Raw genomic sequence first — 19,675 nt, forward strand, 5'->3', positions numbered from 1 at the left:
AGACAAGCTCCAACCTGACTGTATAAATCATAATGTTTGCTATCATGTGGGTAAAACCGAATCTTCTCCCCTGAATCTCTTCTAAGTTTGTATTTCCGTGTAGACTTCCTTATATCTTATGGTTGTTTTTTAATTATAATTTGTAATTTTTATATTACTTTTATCTGATTAAATTCTGTGATTTCTGTGTCCCAATTATTATCAGTCAGGAACAGTAAGAGTCCAGCAGGAGATTGGGCTGAAGTCATAAACATTTCACACAAGAATGCACATTTGGTTCATTTATTCATTCATTACCAAAAAAACAACTTCCATGGGATTTAAAAATGCTAATTATAAAACATGTTCCTGTTTTGATTCTCTATCTTTGCTGTCTGATAGTTATAACTAGTCACATGTAGCTATTAAAATTTAAATTAATATTAAATAAAATTTAAAATTCAGTTCATATGTCATTCTAGTAACATTTCAAGTGTTCAGCAGCTACATGTAGTCATACATTGGACTGAGAATATTTCCATCTTTGTAGAGATCTCTATGGAAAATAGCTGACTTATAGTTGGCAGATCTTTTTTTTTAATTAGAAGATAATTACTTTACAATATTGTCATGGTTTCAGCCACACATCAACATGAAGTAGCCATAGATATACATATATATTTATGTATATCCCCTCCCTCCTGAACCTCTCTCCCAACTCCTACTCCATCCCATCCCCTTTAGGTTGTCATTGAGCACCAGATTTGGGTTCCCTGCATCATACAACAAATTTCCACTGGCTATCTATTTTACATATAGTAATGTATATGTTTAAATGCTATTCTCTGAAATCATCCCATCTTCTCCTTCCCCCACTATTTCCAAAAGTATGTTCTTTGTGTCTGTGTCTCCTTTGCTGTCCTGCAATATCAGTACTATCTTTCCAGATTCCATGCTTATGCATTAATTTTATTTGACTGTGTCTTTCTGACTTACTTCACTCTGTATAATAAGCTCTAGGTTCATCCACCTCATTAGAACTGACCCAAATGTGTTTCTTTTTATAGCTGAGTAATATTCCATTGTATATATGTACCACAACTTCTTTATCCATTCATCTGTTGATGGACATCTAGGTTACTTCCATGTGCTACCTGCTGTAAATAGTGCTGCAATGAACATTTGGATACATGTATCTTTCAGTTCTGGTTTCATATGGTACTTTTATTCCTAGTTTTTAAAGGAATCTCCATACTGTTCTCCATAGTGGTTGTATCATTTTTATTCCTACCAATGGTGCAAGAGGGCTCCATTTTCTCCACACCCTCTCCAGCATTTATTTTCTACAGACTTTTTGATGATAGCCATCCTGATCAGTGTGATATGATACTTCATTGTGGTTTTGATTTGCATTTCTCTGATAATAAATGATGTTCAGCATCTTGTCATGGTGCTTATTAGTCATCTGTATGCCTTCTCTGGAGAAATATCTGTTTGGGTCTTCTGCCTGCTTTTTTATTAGGTTGTTTGTTTTTCTACTATTGAGTTGAATAAATTATTTGTATATATTTGGAGATTAATTATTTGTCATTTGTTTCATTTGCTAATATTTTCTCCCATTCTGAGGGTTGTCTTTTCATTTAGTTTGTACTTTCTTTCATTGTGCAAAAGTTTTTTTTAAGTTTAGTTAGATATGGTTTGTTTATTTTTGCTTTTATTTCCATTACTGTAGGAAATGGGTCATAGAAGACCTAGCTGTGATTTATGTCATAGAGTGTCCTACCTATGTTTTCCTCTAAGAGCTTTATAGTTTATAGTCTTACATGGAGGTCTTTAATCTATTCAGTCTTTTTTTTTTTTTTTTATGGTGTTAGAAAGAGTCCAAATTATATTCCTTTACACGTAGCTGAAAGTTTTCCCACAGCCATTAATTGAAGAGATTGTCTCTTCTCCATTATATATATTTGCCTCCTTTGTCAAAGATAAGGTGCCCATAGGAGCATGAGTTTATCTCTGGATGCTTATATGTGTATGAGTACATTTTTGGACTTTCTATCTTGTTCCATTGATCTATATTTCTTTTTATTCTTTGTGTGTGTGTGTGTGTGTGCACCAGTTACATACTGTCTTGATTGCTGGAGCTTTGTGGTATATTCTGAAGCCAGGAAGGTTGATTCTTCCAGCCCTATTCTTCTTTCTCAACATTTCTTTGACTATTCAGGGTCTTTTTTAAGTTCAGTAGTTCAGTTAAGTTGCTCAGTCCTGTCTGACTCTTTGTGACCCCATGTACTACAGCACACCAGACCTCCCTGTCCATCATGAAATCCAAGAGTTTACTCAAACTCATGTCCATTGAGTCGGTGATGCCATCCAACCATCTCATCCTCTGTCATCCCCTTCTCCTCCCACCTTCAACCTTTCCCAGCATTGGGGTCTTTTCAAATGAGTCAGCACTTTGCATCAGGCAGCTAAAGTGTTGGAGTTTCAGCCTCAACATCAGTCCTTTCAATGAACACCCAGGACTGATCTCCTTTAGGATGGACTGGTTGGATCTCCTTGCATTCCAAGGGGCTCTCAAGAGTCTTCTCCAACACCACAGTTCAAAAACAGCAATTCTTCAGCACTCAGCTTTCTTTATAGTCCAACTTTCATATCCATATATGACTACTGGAAAAACCATAGCCTTGACTAGATGAACATATATTGGCAAAGTAGTGTCTCTGTTTTTAATATGCTGTCTAGGTTGGTCATAGCTTTTCTTCCAAGGAATAAATGTCTTTTAATCTCATAGCTGCAGTCATCATCTGAAGTGATTTTGGAGCCTAAAAGAATAAACTCTGTCACTGTTTCCACTGTTTCCCCATCTATTTGCCATGGAGTGATGGGCCTGGATGCCATGATCTTAATTTTCTGAATGTTGAGCTTTAAGCCAACTTTTTCACTCTCCTCTTTCACTTTCATCAAGAGGCTCTTTAGCTCTTCTTCCCTTTCTGCCATAAGGTTGGTGTCATCTGCATATCTGAGTTAATTGACATTTCCCCCGGCAATCTTTATTGTAGCTTGTGCTTTATCCAACCCAGCGTTTCTCATGATGTACTCCACATAAAAGTTAAATAAGCAGGGTGAAAATATATAGCCTTGATGTACTCTTTTTCCTACTTGGAGCCAATCTGTTGTTCCATGTCCAGTTCTAACTGTTGGTCTTGATCTGCATATAGATTTTTCAAGAGGCAGATCAGATGGTCTGGTATTCCCATTTCTTGAAGAATTTTCCACAATTTGTTGTGATCCAGAAAAAGGTTTTGCCATAATCATTAAAGCAGAAATAGATGTTTTTTTTTTTTTTTTTCTGGAAGTCTCTTGCTTTGGTAATTTGATCTCTGGTTCCTCTGCCTTTTCTAAAATCAACTTGAGCATCTGGAAGTTCACAGTTCACATATTGTTGAAGCCTGGCTTGGATAATTTTGAGCATAACTTTACTAGTGTGTGAGATGAGTGCAATTGTGCAGTAATTTGAGCATTCTTTGGTGTTGCCTTTCTTTGGGATTGGAATAAAAACTGACCTTTTCCAGTCCCGTGGCCACTGCTGAGTTTTCCAAATTTGCTTTCATATTTTGTTCACCATTTTCACAGCATCACCTTTTAGGATTTGAAATAGCTCAACTGGAATTCCATCACTTCCACTAACTTTGTTCATAGTGCTGCTTCCTAAGGCTCCCTTACCTTCACATTCCAGGATGTCTGGCTCTAGGTGAGTCATCACGTCATCATGATCATCTGGGTCATGAAGATCTTTTTTGTACAGTTCTTCTTTGTATTATTATCACCTCTTCTTAATATCTTCTGCTACTGTTAGGTCCATACTATTTCTGTCCTTTATTGAGCCCATTTTTGCATGAAATTTTCCTTCAGTTCAGTTCAGTCGCTCAGTCCTGTCCGACTCTTTGCGACCCCGTGAATTGCAGGACGCCAGGTCTCCCTGTCCATCACCAACTCCCAGAGTTCACTCAGACTCACATCCATTGAGTTGGTGATGCCATCCAGCCATCTCATTCTCTGTCGTCCCCTTCTCCTCCTGCCCCCAATCCCTCCCAGCATCAGGGTCTTTTCCAATGAGTCTACTCTTTGCATCAGGTGGCCAAAGTAATGGAGTTTCAGTTTTAGCATTATTCCTTCCAAAGAACACCCAGGAGTGATTTCCTTTAGAATGGACTGGTTGGATCTCCTTGCAGTCCAAGGGACACCCAAGAGTCTTCTCCAACACTTAAGTTCAAAAGCATCAATTCTTCGTCGCTCAGGTTTCTTCACAGTCCAACTCTCACATCCATACATGACTACTGGAAAAACCATAGCCTTGACTAGACGTTGTTCCCTTGGTATCTCTAATTTTCTTGAAGAGATCTCTAGTGTTTCCCATTCTATTGTTTTCCTCTATTTCTTTGCACTGATCACTGAGGAAGGCTTTCTTTTCTTTCCTTGCTCTTCTTTGGAACTCTGTATTTAAATGGGTATATCATTCCTTTTATCCTTTTCTTTTCATGTCTCTTCTTTTCACAGCTATTTGTAAGGCCTCCCCAGACAGCCGTTTTGCTTTTGCGATGTTCTTGGTGCCTTTCTCCTGTACAATGTCTTGAACGTCCTTCCAAAGTTCATCAGGCACTCTGTCTATCAGATCTAGTCCCTTAAATCTATTTCTCCCTTCAACTATATAATCATAAGTAATTTGATTTAGGTCATATCTGAATGGTCTAGTGGTTTTCCCTACTTTTTCAATTTAAGTCTGAATTTGGCAGTAAGGAGTTCATGATCTTAGCCATAGTCAGCTCCCAGTATTGTTTTTGCTGACTGTATAGACCTTTTCCACCTTTGGCTGCAAAGAATATAATTAATCTGATTTTGGTGCTGACCATGTGTTGATGTCCTTTTGTAGAGTCTTCTCTTGTGTTGTTGGAAGAGGGTGTTTGCTATGACCAGTGTGTTCTCTTGGCAAAATTCTGTTAGCCTTTGCCCTGTTTCATTCTGTTTTCCAGGGCCAGTTTTGCCTGGTACTCCAGGTGTTTCTTGACTGCCTACTTTTGCATTCCAGTCCTCTATAATGAAAAGGACATATTTTTGGTGTGTTAGTTCTAAAAGGTCTTATATGTTCATGGAACTGTTCAACTTCAGCTTCTTCAGTATTACTGGTCTGTGCATAGACTTGGATTACCATGATATTGAATGGTTTGACTTTGACACAAACAGATCATTCTGTCGTTTTTGAGATTGCTTTCAAGTACTGCATTTTGGACTCTTTTGTTGACTATGATGGTTACTCCATGGATTATTGTCCACAGTAGTAGATATAATGGTCATCTGAGTTAAATTCACCCATCTCAGTCCATTTTAGTTTGCTGATTCCTATGATGTTGATGCTCACTCTTGCTATCTCCTGTTTGACCCCTTCAAATGTGCCTTGATTAATGGACCTAACATTCCAGGTTCCTAAGCAATATTGTTGTTTACAACTTTGGACTTTGCTTCCATTACCAGTCACATCCACAGCTGGTAGTTGTTTTTAGGGTCTTTTCTATTTCCATTCAAATTATGGAATTATTTGTTTTACCTCTATGAAAAATACCATTGGTGGTTCAATATGGATTACATTGAATATATAAAAATGCTTTGGGAAATATAATCATTTTCACTGTAGTAACATGCCATATCTTTCCGTCTTTTTGTGTCATCTTCGATTTCTTTCATTAATGTCTTATGCTTTTTCTGCAAACAGACTTTTTGTTTCTTTAGGTAAATATTTTCCTCATTCCTAAGTATTTTATTGTTTTTGTTACAATGATGAATGGGATTGCTTCCTTAATTTCTCTTATTGATTTTTGTTATTGCATAGGAATGCAAAGGATTTATGTGTACTAATTTTCCATCCTGTGACTTTACTATATTAACTGATTAGTTCTACTATTTTTTTATGCCATCTTTATGGTTTTCTATATAGAGAATCATGTCATCTCTCAACAGTGAGAGTTCTAACTTTTCTTTCCAATTAGGATTCCTTTTATTTCTTTTTCTTCTCTGACTGCTTTGGCTAGGATTTCCAAAACTATGTTGAACTATAGTGGCAAAAGTGGACACCCTTGTCTTATTCCTAATTGTAGAGGTAACACTTTCAGTTTTTCGCCATTGAGGATAATATTTGTTGTGGGTCTCTACTTGTTTTTGTGGATCTCTATTTGTTGTTGTGGTCTCTATTCTGTAGAGTTATGTTCCTTCTATGCCTTCTGTCCTCCATTGAGGATAATATTTGTTGTGGGTTTGTCATATATGGCCTTGTGGGTTTGACATATATGTCATACATGTGGTCTCTATTCTGTAGAGTTATGTTCCTTCTATGCCTACTTTCTGGAGAGTTTTTGTCGTAATTGTGTATTGAATTTTGTCAAAGACAAAATTCTCTGCATTTATTGAAATGATTATGTTATTTTTATCTTTCAACTAGTCAGTATGGTGTATCACACTGATTGATTTGTGTGTATTGAAGAATTTTTGCATCCCTGAGATAAATACCACTTGATCTTGATTCATGATATTTTTAATGTATTGTTGGATTCAGTTTGCTAAAATTTTGTTGAGTACTTTTGCATCTGAATTCATCAGTGTTATTGGCCTATAATTTTCTTTTTTTTTGTGGCATCTTTGACTAGTTTTGGTAGGGTGATGGTGGCCTCATAGATGAGTTTGGAAACTTTCCTTCTTTCTTAGGCAATTTTCTAGAAGAGTTTGAGCATGATAGATGTTAGCTCTTTTCTAAAATTTTGGTAGAATTTGCCTGTGAAGTTATTTGGCCCTTGGCTTTCTTTTGAGGGATGATTCTTGATTATTGTTTCTCAACTGCACATGAAACATTTTCTAGGATAGATTACATCTTGGGCCCACAATTCAAGCCTCAGTAATTTTATAAAAAACTGAAATCATTTTAAAAATATTTTCTGAACACAGCACTGCAAGATTAGATAACAACTATAAGAATTAAAAACTATTAAGAAAAACAAAAACACAAGCACATGGAGACTAAACAACATGATTATGAATAACCAACAGATCATTAAGAAAAGTAAAATATGCCTAGGAATAAATGACAATGAAGGGATGACAACTCAAAACCTATGGGGTCCTCCATTTTGTGGATGCCAGGTATGCGAGAGCATCTGGGAGTTTGAGGAGGGAGAGGACCAGGAAGACCTAAGGTTTTATGGATTTGAACCTCCACATTTCTAACCCAAGATTTCAAAATGCATCATGATTCCTGTCCTTTGGACTGTAAAGTTTATGTAGATAATCTTGGAAACAATGGTAACAAGACATAATTAGAATGAGATTTTGGCTATTATGGACCACTCTGAAGTGTGTGCTTTGCTAGAAACCTCCCAGGTTTGCTTTTGTTGCATTTGAAGATCCCCGAAATGCAGCTGATGCTGTCCAAGAGCTAGATGGAAGAATCCTAGGTGGCTGCCAAGTTAAGAGTGGAATTGTCAAATGGTGAAAAGAGAAGTCAAAATCGTTGCCCAACTCCTTCTTGGGGTCATCACTCTTGAGATGGTTATTGGAGGAGTCCCCCACGTCGACGCAGATATCCAAGTTGGAGAAGCTCCTCCCACAGCTGGAGCAGGTCCCTTTCTAGAGATAGGAAAAGAGAGAGATCACTGCCCTGGGAGAGAAATCACAAGCACTCCCAATCTTTCTCTAGGTCTCAGTAGGTCAAATGAAAGGTAATAGAAGACCAGTTTGCAAGAGGAGTGGTGTACAGGGAATAAATTCATCTGACAGAAATATGTAATGAAAATTCATGTTTGTTTGTTTGTTTGTTTGCTTTTTGAGACTTCATAAGCTTAATGCATTTTGAAAATGTTTTAGCTGTTCACATTTGTTTGTTGGAACAGTGACACACAAAGGTGTAATTTTCTATGGCTTGAAATGGATCAGATGAGGCATGTAATATCAATAATTATTACTTTACAATGTTCCCTCAAGTAAAACTGAATTTGCTTTGAAATTTAGTCTTGCATAGACTGATAATAAACCTCTAACTCCTGACCAGCTAAAGTTGATGTTTAACATTATGGAAACAAAAACTGGCAAAAATTGGAAGATTTTTTCAACATAGCTGGGATATGGTATGCAGCTGTTGTTCAGCAGATTTTAAAAGCTGCTGTGAACACAAAGCCAGCCAGAAAAATTAAAACTGCACCCTTAAGCTAGATTAAAGGTTTTAAAGTTCCACTAGTCTTCACACTGGACAAAAGATTGTACAGTTTGTGTAGAATCTAAGAAGTTTCAAGGAAGTTAGTTTACCTTTGCTTTGGGTTTTACATTCCTTTTGTGATTGCTGTGTATGAATACATAGCTCTTGGTAATTTTCTTTATTTGGAATTTTGAGTTTACTCAAGTTACCAAATGTCCTTCCATTTTAAGGGTGCATTGTAGAGCTGGACTGAGTTACTGTGAAAGATTCTTTTTTCATGCTATCATTTGTAATATATTTTGTGAGAGTCCTTGGTATTAAAGTTTTGGTTACAAATTGTTGTTTAACCTGTAAACCTGTTTTTCCTTGCAAAACTAAAATCTGAGCTTGATACCAAGTCCAGGTGTAAATCTCTTATTGGAAGCCATACTTATATTTTCATATAAAGTGCTTTTGAAAATAAAATATAAGTATAATTGTAATAGCTGAACCCACTATTACCATAGTTCTTGTCCCATAGAAGGCAGTTGGTTACACAAATCTTATTTTTTTAAGAAACACATTTGAGGCTCTTGAAGTGAATGGACTTTCTGGTTGTCCATCTAAGTGATGATATGTTTTTAGGAGCCAAAGCCAGTTTAAAGTCCATGATATTCAGTGACCAGCATTTTATAGTATAGCCACTTGATATATTATAATCCAAAGTTGCCAGTTTTAAAAAATATATATATCATTAGCATGAAAACGTTCCACAGAGTTTTAAAACTTGGTTCCATTTTATATAATTTGAGGTGTTGCAAGGAGATTCTAAATTGATCCATCATTATGTGAAGTTCACTATATTAGTTCAAATGTAACAGTGCAGAATTGAAATATGGAGGCATGCATAATCATCCTTAGATATCTAGAGGAGCTGTAATTTCAAATTTCTGTGCAATTCAATTAAATCACAAGGTTACATTGGTTACATTAAAAAAAAAGAAGACCAAACAAACAAACAAACAAAGAAACTATGGGATGCCATAAAAGCAGTGTTAAGAAGGAAGTTTTTAGCAATATAAGCCTACCTCAAGAAACAAGAGAGATGTCAAATAAACAACCTAACCTTACACTTAAAGCAACTAGAAAAAGAAGAACAAAAAATACTCAAAGTTTGTAGAAGGAAAGAAATCATAAAGATCAGAGAAGAAATAAATGAAAAAGAAATGAAGGAGAAAATAACAAAGATAACTAAAACTTAAAGCTGGTTCTTTGAGAAGATAAACAACATTGATGAACATTGTCAATGACGAACAACATTGACAACATTGAACTGAACATTGTTCAGTTCAGTTCAGTTCAGTCACTCAGTCATGTGCGACTCTTTGCAACCCCATGAATTGCAGGACGCCAGGTCTCCCTGACCATCATCAACTCCCAGAGTTCACTCAGACTCACATCCATCGAGTTGGTGATGCCATCCAGCCATCTCATCCTCTGTCATCCCCTTCTTCTCCTGCCCCGAATCCCTCCCAGCATCATAGTCTTTTCCAATGAGTCAACTCTTCGCATGAGGTGGCCAAAGTACTGGAGTTTCAGCTTTAGCATCATTCCTTCCAAAGAAATCCCAGGGCTGATCTCCTTCAGAATGGACTGGTTGGATCTCCTTGCAGTCCAAGGGACTCTCAAGAGTCTTCTCCAACACCACAGTTCAAAAGCATCAATTCTTCAGTGCTCAGCTTTCTTCACAGTCCTACTCTCACATCCGTACATGACGACTGGAAAAACCATAGCCTTGACTAGGCGGACCTTTGTTGGTAAAGTGATGTCTCTGCTTTTGAATATGCTATCTAGGTTGGTCATAACTTTCCTTCCAAGGAGTAAGCGTCTTTTAATTTCATGGCTGCAATCACCATCTGCAGTGATTTTGAAGCCCCCCCAAAATAAAGTCTGACACTGTTTCCCCATCTATTTCCCATGAAATGATGGGACCAGGTGCTATGATCTTCGTTTTCTGAATGTTGAGCTTTAAGCCAACTTTTTCACTCTCCTCTTTCACTTTCATCAAGAGGCTTTTTAGCCAGACTCATTAAGAAACAAGGAAGAATAGATAAGTTAAAACAGACAACACAGAAATACAAGGGATCATAAAAGTCTATGAGCAAGTATATGCCAATAAAATGGACAACATGGAAGAAATTGATGAATTTTTAGAAAAGTATAACCTTCCAAAACTGAACCAGGAAGAAACAGAAAATATGAACAGACCAATCACAAACACGGCAGTTAAAAATTTTAAAGTATCATTTCCACTATTAAATAGAGGTTGTTGTTGTTTAGTTGCTAAGTTACATCCAAGTCTTTTGTGACCCCATTGACTGTAGCCCACCAGGCTTCTCTGTCCATGAGTTTTCCCAAGCAAGAATTCTAGGTTAGGCTGTCATTTTCTTCTCCAGGGAATCTTCTTGACTCATTAATTGAACCTGTGTCTTCTACAATGGCCAGCAGGTTCTTAATCACTGAGCCACAAGGGAAACCCATAAGGTAGAAAATATTTTATTTTACAATTCTACTTTAAAAATATTCACACATTTTAATTCAATTTTTCCACTACCAGGAAAATGATGAGAACATTTTTGAATTGTTCATGGAAATATGTTTTCAAATATATATTATTTTATAATATATACAAACATTTTAAAATCTAAATGAATCTGAATGGAAGGCTGCTTTAAAAAATTATGGTCAAATACAGTTGATGAAGTTATGAAGTTACTAAATCAATTTAATTGCATATTTGATTATAACATGGATTATACTTGTGGCATATAAATATGAAAATGCTTGTTGTTAAATAATATTATAAAAATTAATAAACAGAAACCTCAACCAAATGGAATCTGGTGACCAGCATGGGGAGTTCTCACACTGTGATGATAACAGAAACCCAAGAGAAAGAAGAAAGACTCCTCTCCTTTCCAGGCAAACATTCAGCCAATGAAAAGCCATGGACTCTTTGTTACTATAACTTCCCATCTCACTTTTCCCTGATAAAATAATACTCCTTCCCTTATCATGCAGGAACTTGCATGTGGCTTACCATGGTTGCTGACCCCACAATGAAAGTCTCTGCTCATCCCAAATAAACCTACATTTGCTAGAGAAATATCTGGCAGCCTCTTTGTTTTTAGTCAACATTTTAGTGGTCTGTACAGGGATCAGTAAGGACTTCCACAAGATCTAGGGCTGGTGTGTAAACAGATGTAGTACTCACAACTGTGTCTATTAAGCTTATTGCTTTTCTCACATATCCTGGAGTTTGAAAGTGCACCTTTCTCCAGGATCCAAGCTTACAACCTCTGCATTTGAAGTTTCCAGTCTTTATACCAGATTTTATTATGGTTTTGCCTTTCTGGTTAAAATCTGCTCTGTATGTGCTACTCATTTGGCACATTGGTCTGACTTTGAAACTGGGTTATTTTACTTGAAACTGACTGAGGTGCCCTGTTCCTATGGGGACAGGGGTTGCTTCAGTAAAGCTGTGCTGCTTTTGCAGACTATTTATTCCTTTAGGAGTCCTGTGGAAAATGTCTGGGAAGCCTTTGGACAGGCTCCTTCATGACCAAGCTATTTCCTTAGAACTGACTGGCATGAGGTCTGCAGGCTGAGTTGCAAGCTGTTTGAATTAAGCACTTTGCATTGTAAGCTATTTGAGCTGAAAAATAATATTTTACTTTATTAAAAAAATCTCTTAGAAATGGAGTTCCAATCATCTAAATATTTTGAAGATGCTACACATACATATACAGATACTCCAACAACTTTTGCATTTAAAAAACCATGGTTCTTCCTCATGTGCCTTTCTAACTAAATGGAGCCATCTGATCAAAAGTAATTTATAATGTAAATGACCATTATGAAGAACTTTTAAAATTCCCAAACTTTAACTACAATATCTCAAAAATTTCAAGAACTGAGTGGAATGCTTACTTACATTGGCATTTTTGAAACTTTCAGATACTGTCAGGAGTTTAAAATAATTTATAAATGAAATACAATTTTAAGATTCACTGAGCCAAATGAACAATTGAATAAGATAAAATGAGTCCTAAAGGCTCGGATTATTCTTCCTTGGCTTCTATGTGTCATGCTCTGGCTCTGACACCATTTCCTCCTTCCCTTCTGTGTTGCCTACACTTCCTCTACACCCTCAGCACCTCAGTCTTTACTGAATCTTTTTCTCTGAAATTCTCCCCACTCCCTTTTCCTCTGAGTTTATCATAATCTGTCCATTTAAAAATTAAGCCTTCTGAGGAACTAGAGATAAACACTTAATTTCTTATCTTCCCTGGACTAAAGCTGAACTGGGAGTCATAGTCAATGATTTTCCCAAAGTAACCAACGATAGTCATAGATTTGCTGGGAAATGCAATATAGCCATTCAAATATATCAACAATACTTCTCTGGCATATATCAGAAAATGTACACGCTTTTCAGTGAAAACCAGGCTCAAAAGTGGAAAAGAGACATTAATTGGGGAAATCCTGAAAGATCTGTGGAATTATAACTTGGAAATAAGCCTGTTAACTACTTACCATATGATCAGACTCAAGCAACCAGTAGGTGATTTCATAGGGCAATTCTTAGGCTTTTTCCAAAGCCTGTCTATTTTAACAAAATTTAAGCTTGCACATGAAGATATGATGAACCTGTTCATAAATATTACAATCAACTTCAGATTGTTTTTAAGAGAAATTCCAGTCTTCAGAAATTCCTTTCACTCAAGTGGCTTTGAACTCATTTTTAGTAATGGCTGAATCAGGACCTTTCCCTTCTATTAAAAAGGATTTGGATAAAGTAATAAACTACTTTTACTTCAGATTTAGTTTGACAAATTATATTTCTCCAGCTCCAAGGAAAATTTCCAAAATCTGATCTTCAACTCCAGCAAATCAAAGTTCTTAAATGAAATTGAAATTGTCCTAGTCTCTGCTATTATTGTGAGGAGCAGGACATTGAAAAGAGATTGTTACAAATTCAAACATTATAGGCACCTTCAGCCCTCTAGCAAACCTTTCAAATAGTGTTCTCCCAATTCTCAGTTATGAGCTTCAAAGAGATACAGGGGGTCTTCCTAATTTTCCCTCTTAATCAGCGTGGAGAAACCTTTCTCCAGACTGGGGATGAATGTCTAATTGACAATAAAACTACAGTCTTGGTGTTCAACCCCACTGCTATAGAACAGCCCCTGCCTCAAAGTTCAAATAGTATGGATCTCTAATTAACCCAAGATAATTCTGTCTCTGAAACTATACCATTTTGATTAGACCCTTTAGAATTACACATGCTTTTCTTCTTAGTTCTTCCATCCCTACCCTCTTACTAGACTAAGATTTCTTAGAGAAATATCATGTCTGTATTTCTTTTTACCAAAAATGGAAATGATTTTAGAATTTGAGAGTAGTCATCAGAGTAAGCAACCAGGTGGATTAAATTATCTTTTGAAATATATCAATGGAACAAAATAGAAAGCCCAGAGATAAATCCACGCACCTATGGACACCTTATCTTTGACAAAGGAGGCAAGAATATACAATGGATTAAAGACAATCTGTTTAACAAGTGGTGCTGTGGAAACTGGTCAACCACTTGTAAAAGAATGAAACTAGAACACTTTCTAACACCATACACAAAAATAAACTCAAAATTGATTAAAGATTTAAAAGTTAAGACCAGAAACTTTAAAACTTCTAGAGGAGAACATAGGCAAAGCATTCTCCGACATAGATCTTTTGACAACTTTCATTTGTTCCATCTCTGACTATATTAGAACAAATTCTGGATACATTGATCTTTTGTTCCTATTGAATCAGCTACCACCCTCCTTACAGGAAAAATCTCCAGCTGATATTGGCAAAATTCACAGCATACCTCCCATCAAGATTCAACTAGATCTGTCAAAATATGTTGCCAGAATTAATCAATATCTTAGAACTAGATAAGCCCTTCAAGTCATAAAGCCCATAACAGAAGATCACAAGTCTCAAGGTTTCATTACACCTTATACACTTCCTTGTAATACTTCTATTTTACTAGTGAGGAAAAAATAATAATAATAAGGGCCAAAGGTGAAGGTTTGTCCAGGATGTCTGAGCAGTAAACATTGAAAATCCTCAAAGCCCTATTGTTCCTAAGCATCATGCATTCCTAACATCCATTATCATCTGAAACAAATTCTTTACTGTAATTAATTTATGCATTTTATTTATTATTATTTCAGTTGATAAAGCTGACTTTCTTTTGGAAAGAAGAACAATTCATCTGGACCTCCAAAATACTGAAGGCTGATCTCTTACATTATAGATTTCCCTCAGTTTTATAATTTGTTGTGATATATAGAGAATTTGGTTCTTTGCTTTCATACTCACAAGAAAAATCCTCCCCACAGGAAGATAGTATACATTTGATAAAGCTTTTAGTCTTAAAGGGACAGAAGGTTGACAAAAGAAGATTGCACTTCGACCAAAAACAGATTTGATATCCAGGGTACCTGATATTAAAACAGAGGATACCCCTAGATCTGGACAGATAGCATAGTTCCCTAGGCTTCCCAAAACCCAAGACTAAGAGTTAGGTTTTAGGCTTTCTTGGGATAAATGGCCCCTACCAAAACTGGCTCCCAGATTTTTCTTTTTATGGCCAAATCTTTGTATGTTTTACTAAAAAATACAAAACAGCTCCAACTCAATTTTAAGGGACAAATTGGATGACAAAATCTTAAGGGAGACTTTGATGAAACATCTTCCCTCAGACATCCCATTGTCAGGTTCGCTTTTCAGCTTAGTTTATACAAAGGAAGAGAATGTCCTTGGGGGTAGTCACCTGAAGATACACATGGACTACCATCAACCCATAGGATATTATAGCCAGCAACTGAACCCTGTGGCATGGGGATTCCCCTTTACTTTAGAACCATTATGACCACTAACCTTCTGGTTAAGCTATCAAGAAAACAAAATCATTGTGGGACCCTCTTTAAACATCTTTGTACCTTAGGTAGCAGAAGTTCCTGAAATCTCATTGCACTGAACATTTCTCATCCAGCTGTCTTTCCTCCTCTGAAGCCATTTTGCTAACTGCTCCTTGAATAACCCTTGTATATTGTAAAAACCTTAACCCTACTACTCTTCTCTGTTCTGCCACCAACAAAGTCTGTCATAACTGCTGAATGCAGATGGATCACCTTCTGACTCCTCATGATGATACACAGGAAATTCCTCTTGGTAGCAGTGACTTATTGTGGATCACTGATGTTTCTTATTTAAAAGCTGCTAATGGTAAATATTGTGTTGGGTATGTCATTGAAGCTCCTTTTGATGTTGTTGAAAAAGGTCCTTTACCTATTGCTATTTTGGCCCAATAGACTGAATTGTATATTCTTGATTGGGACTTGTACTTTAACCAAGGACAAAACTACCAGTATTTATGCTGATAGTATATATGCTTTTGGAGTAGTTCATGACTTTGTAATGTATTAATTAAAGCAACATAGCTGTTTTTACTTCCAAAGGAAATAATATTTAAAATGTCTGCTATGTTCAGGAATTATTGAATACAGTACTTTTATCTTCCACTTTCATTATTATTAACATTCTGATACATTCTAGACTCTTGACCCTGGAAGCTAAGACTACTGAGCTTGTTGACACTTCCACAGATAGAGGCCTTAAAGAGACCAACTGTAGATCAACTTCTATCATAGTCCAAAGGGCTGATTCCCCAAACTGTAATTTATAAAAACTCTCTAGAGAAACCCAATAATTGACCTCAGGAAAGAAATAAACAAGATTGAAAATTCAAGAACTGCTTATTTGATAAAAAGAGAAAGCTGTAGTTTGAATCAAATAACAACCCATTTATACCAGAAACTCCAAAATTCCCATTCCTCACAATTGTACATGCATTAAACTATTGTTCTACTGACAAACAATAGCTTTCATAGATCAATATTTGTGGGAAAACATTAACAAAGATGCAAAAAGTGCTTACCTCTTTGTTCTATTTGTCTCAATTACAGCCCAGGGAAGCTTGTTCACACTGCTCCTGGAAATTTTAAACAGTCTAATGGGCAATTTGAGGTTTGGCAAGTGGATTTCATATAACTTCCTCTTTATGTGGATATAAATAGGTTCAGCCATCATATGTATGTTTTTACACTGGACTGAAGCTTCCGCTTGCAGACAAACTCCTTCATCTTCTGTGGATAAAGTCCTTTTACAAAATATCATCCATCCTTGGGGAACTCCTCTTGAACTTCATAGTGATGAAGGAAGTCATTTTATTGGCCAGATGCTTTGACAAATCTGTGCTGTTTAGCTAGTTTTACACAATTTTGCTCAGCTTCCCATCCTCAAACCTCTGGCTTTTTTTAACACATTAACAGCATTATTAGGATTCAGTTGACTAAAAGTGCAGAGATCTTCCAAATACTTTGGCCAAAAGCATTACCATATAATCTTTCTTATAATTTTATGAGAATTTGTAATCTCTCATTCTTTGAGCTAGTCACGGAACACAAAATGCCCTTGGCTTCTGCTTCTGTTGATCCACAACTGATAAAAGGACACCTACTTCATTACTGCAAAGGGCTAATCACTTCTATCGTAAATAACCATGTTTTGGTAGAGCTATATTTTCAGGGTATACCCTCAGGAAAGGAAGACCTTAACCATCACATTTAGCAACCTGGAGATTTCTCCTATTAGAAAAGACACTCCCAGAAAAAGTTTCTTCGGTATTGCTGGAATGGCTCCAATTAGGTACTACTAACTAATTCCCGTGCCATGAAATCCAGGGAATAGATTCTTTGATTCTCATGACTCACCTAAACAAAGTACAAAACCCCATCTGAACCTGCACATCATTCGGTGATCTGAAATTAAAGGTTTCCTGGAACTGAATCAGATGCATCTGATGACACTTTTCCCAGGGCCGTTCAAAGTTTATCACCAAATTTTCATGGTGCTGTAATGCTTCAGTGATCTCCAGGGTCTATGCCCTGGATAACATATCAATTTAAGATGATAAGTACTGAGAGTGCTCCCTCTATACCTCTTGTTACTCCCATGTGACCTCAATAAGTTTCCAGTGTTTGCACTTCCTACATGAGATGCTACAAGAAGCATAAAAAGTGTCTGAAACCAGAAAAGATGGCTCTTGATCGGTGATGTTTTCAGAGAAACACCTCAATCAAAAAGGGGAAATGTAAAATATTTAATAAAAATCTCAAATACAACCAGAAGCCTAGCAGGGGGAGCTTTCATGCCCTCATGTTCTTTCAACTGTAAGAACTTTCCTCTTTGCAAAGATTCAGCCAAAGAAAAATCTTTGACTGCTGTTTACAGAAGCCCTCTTCTAAAGTGTTCTGCACCTACCACATAGGAACTTGTAGGTGGCTCACTATGGTTGCAGATCCTGAATGATAATGTTCTGGTGACCCCAGATAAACCCATCTTTTCAGGAGAATTATCTGGCTATCTCTTTGTCTTACATCAACAGTACATACATGGCACTATATGTACATACCAGTGCTGGTACTCAATCGCTTCAGTCGTGTCTGACTCTTTGTGACCCCATTGACTGTAGCCAACCAGGCTCCTCTGCCCATGGGATTTTCAAGGGAAGAATACTGGAGTGGGGTGTCATGTCCACATTCAGGGGATCTTCCTGATCCAGGGATTGAACCCTTGTCTGCTACATCTCTTGCATCACAGGCAGATTCTTTACTGCTGAGCCAGGGGGGAAGCCCATATGTACACACTAGAGTGTATGTTACAAAATATTGTGCTGAACATAATAATAATTTTAACTAAGTATCTATCTATCTATCTCCTTAAATGAGAGACCAGAAGGATAAGCATTAAAATATTTAGAATGGTATGCCTCTGTCGTTGAAATAAATGTAATTTTAAAGGCTTTTTAATTGCACATTTAAAGTGTTTTCCCATTAAACATGCACTACTTCTGAAACAATTATATATTTTTTTCTAAAATCTAGTTATTCTAATGGGATTGAGTTTGAAATTATAAACTATAAATGTTTGTTTCCCCATTGAAAAAAATGCTTATTAAATATTTTATGTGTTTGCACTTGTTCCAGTTAATTTTAGCTTCAGGAGTAAATCCACCTCACAAAGGTAGGTGTCACCTATAGACAGTCCCCTGGGTAAAATAGTAACTTGTAAATGACAACAAAATTTAGTGAAGAGAAGCTTGTTACAGTTTATTAACTCACAAATCACAAACAAAATAAAGTGCTTTATGGACTATTGTAATGAATTTTATGATATTTTATGCATAACCTTGGATTAATAGCTGCTCCTTTTTCTTAAGACATGTGTTTACCCTTCTGGGTTGAATTTCTCTTGCAATACATCATTTGAACACTCTCTAGACCAGTCTGACCACTTCTTTCATTTAAGCTGCCTTGTCTTCTTATATCTACACAATTAAACTCTTTGTTCCTTTTATCCTTTCCATTATTGTCATTAATAACACTAGAAACTCCCATTTTCATTTTCTCAGATAATTGAATTGGTGAATTATTTTCACATTAAACTTGATTCTTTTAATGACCCTTCCCTTTAATGCAGCTTTCAACCTCAATGCCTTTTATCTCTTTCCACAATTAAACTGGACATGATTTCTTAGAATCTTGAGAGTGGAGGTTTGGAAAAGTACCACTGCCTCCCACGAGGTCAGTGAAGCTTAATGCACTTTATTTTTGCTAGTAAATTTCTAATTGTTTTATACTTTCTTAAGAACCTTAAATTAACAAATAAAAGGATTTTTTCAGCTCTTTGCACACTTACGTGATCCTGCAGCAATCTGTGGTAAATTAACACACAACTGAAAAAAAAAATCAATGTCCCCATGTGAATCAGAGAATTTCAAATTTTATAACAGTTTTAAAATGATTAAATTGTTATAGGTACTTTTAAATTGTTTAATATGCAAATATATTAACTTTAAATTATCATATTTTATTCCCTACACATTCATCAATATTTTCATTTTACAGGCATGCCTCTGATATATTTCTGTTTCTGTTAAGACCACTGCATTAAAGCAAATATCACACTTATTTTTATTGTTATTTCCCAGTGCATATAAAATGTCCTCTTCATGGATCACAGCCTTGTCATGGTGAAGGGGCTTGTGTAACTCAATGAAGCTGTGAACCATGCTGTGCAGAGCCACCCAAGATGGACAAGTCATGGTGAAGGGTTCTGAAAAAATATGGTCACTGGAGGAGGAAATGGGAAGCCACTCCAATATTCTTTCCAGAAAAACACAATGAACAGTATGAAAAGTCAAAAATACATGACATCAGAAGATAACCTCCCCACGCCCAACCCCAACAATTAGAATATGTCCAATATACTACTGGGGAAGAGTAGAGGGTAATGACTAGTAGCTCCAAA

At 36.3% G+C, this 19,675-nt stretch overlaps 1 pseudogene; it reads left to right on the forward strand.

Annotated features, from left to right (window-relative positions):
* Positions 1-7,262: 7,262 nt before the first annotated feature.
* On the forward strand, positions 7,263-7,727 carry LOC147365544 (serine/arginine-rich splicing factor 3 pseudogene; annotated as a pseudogene).
* The last annotated feature ends 11,948 nt before the right edge of the window (positions 7,728-19,675 follow it).

Source organism: Bos grunniens, chromosome 9, assembly GCF_055505025.1.
Source record: "Bos grunniens cultivar Pamir isolate PY7600 chromosome 9, Bosgru_T2T1.0, whole genome shotgun sequence".
In the NCBI taxonomy this organism is placed as follows: domain Eukaryota; kingdom Metazoa; phylum Chordata; class Mammalia; order Artiodactyla; family Bovidae; genus Bos; species Bos grunniens.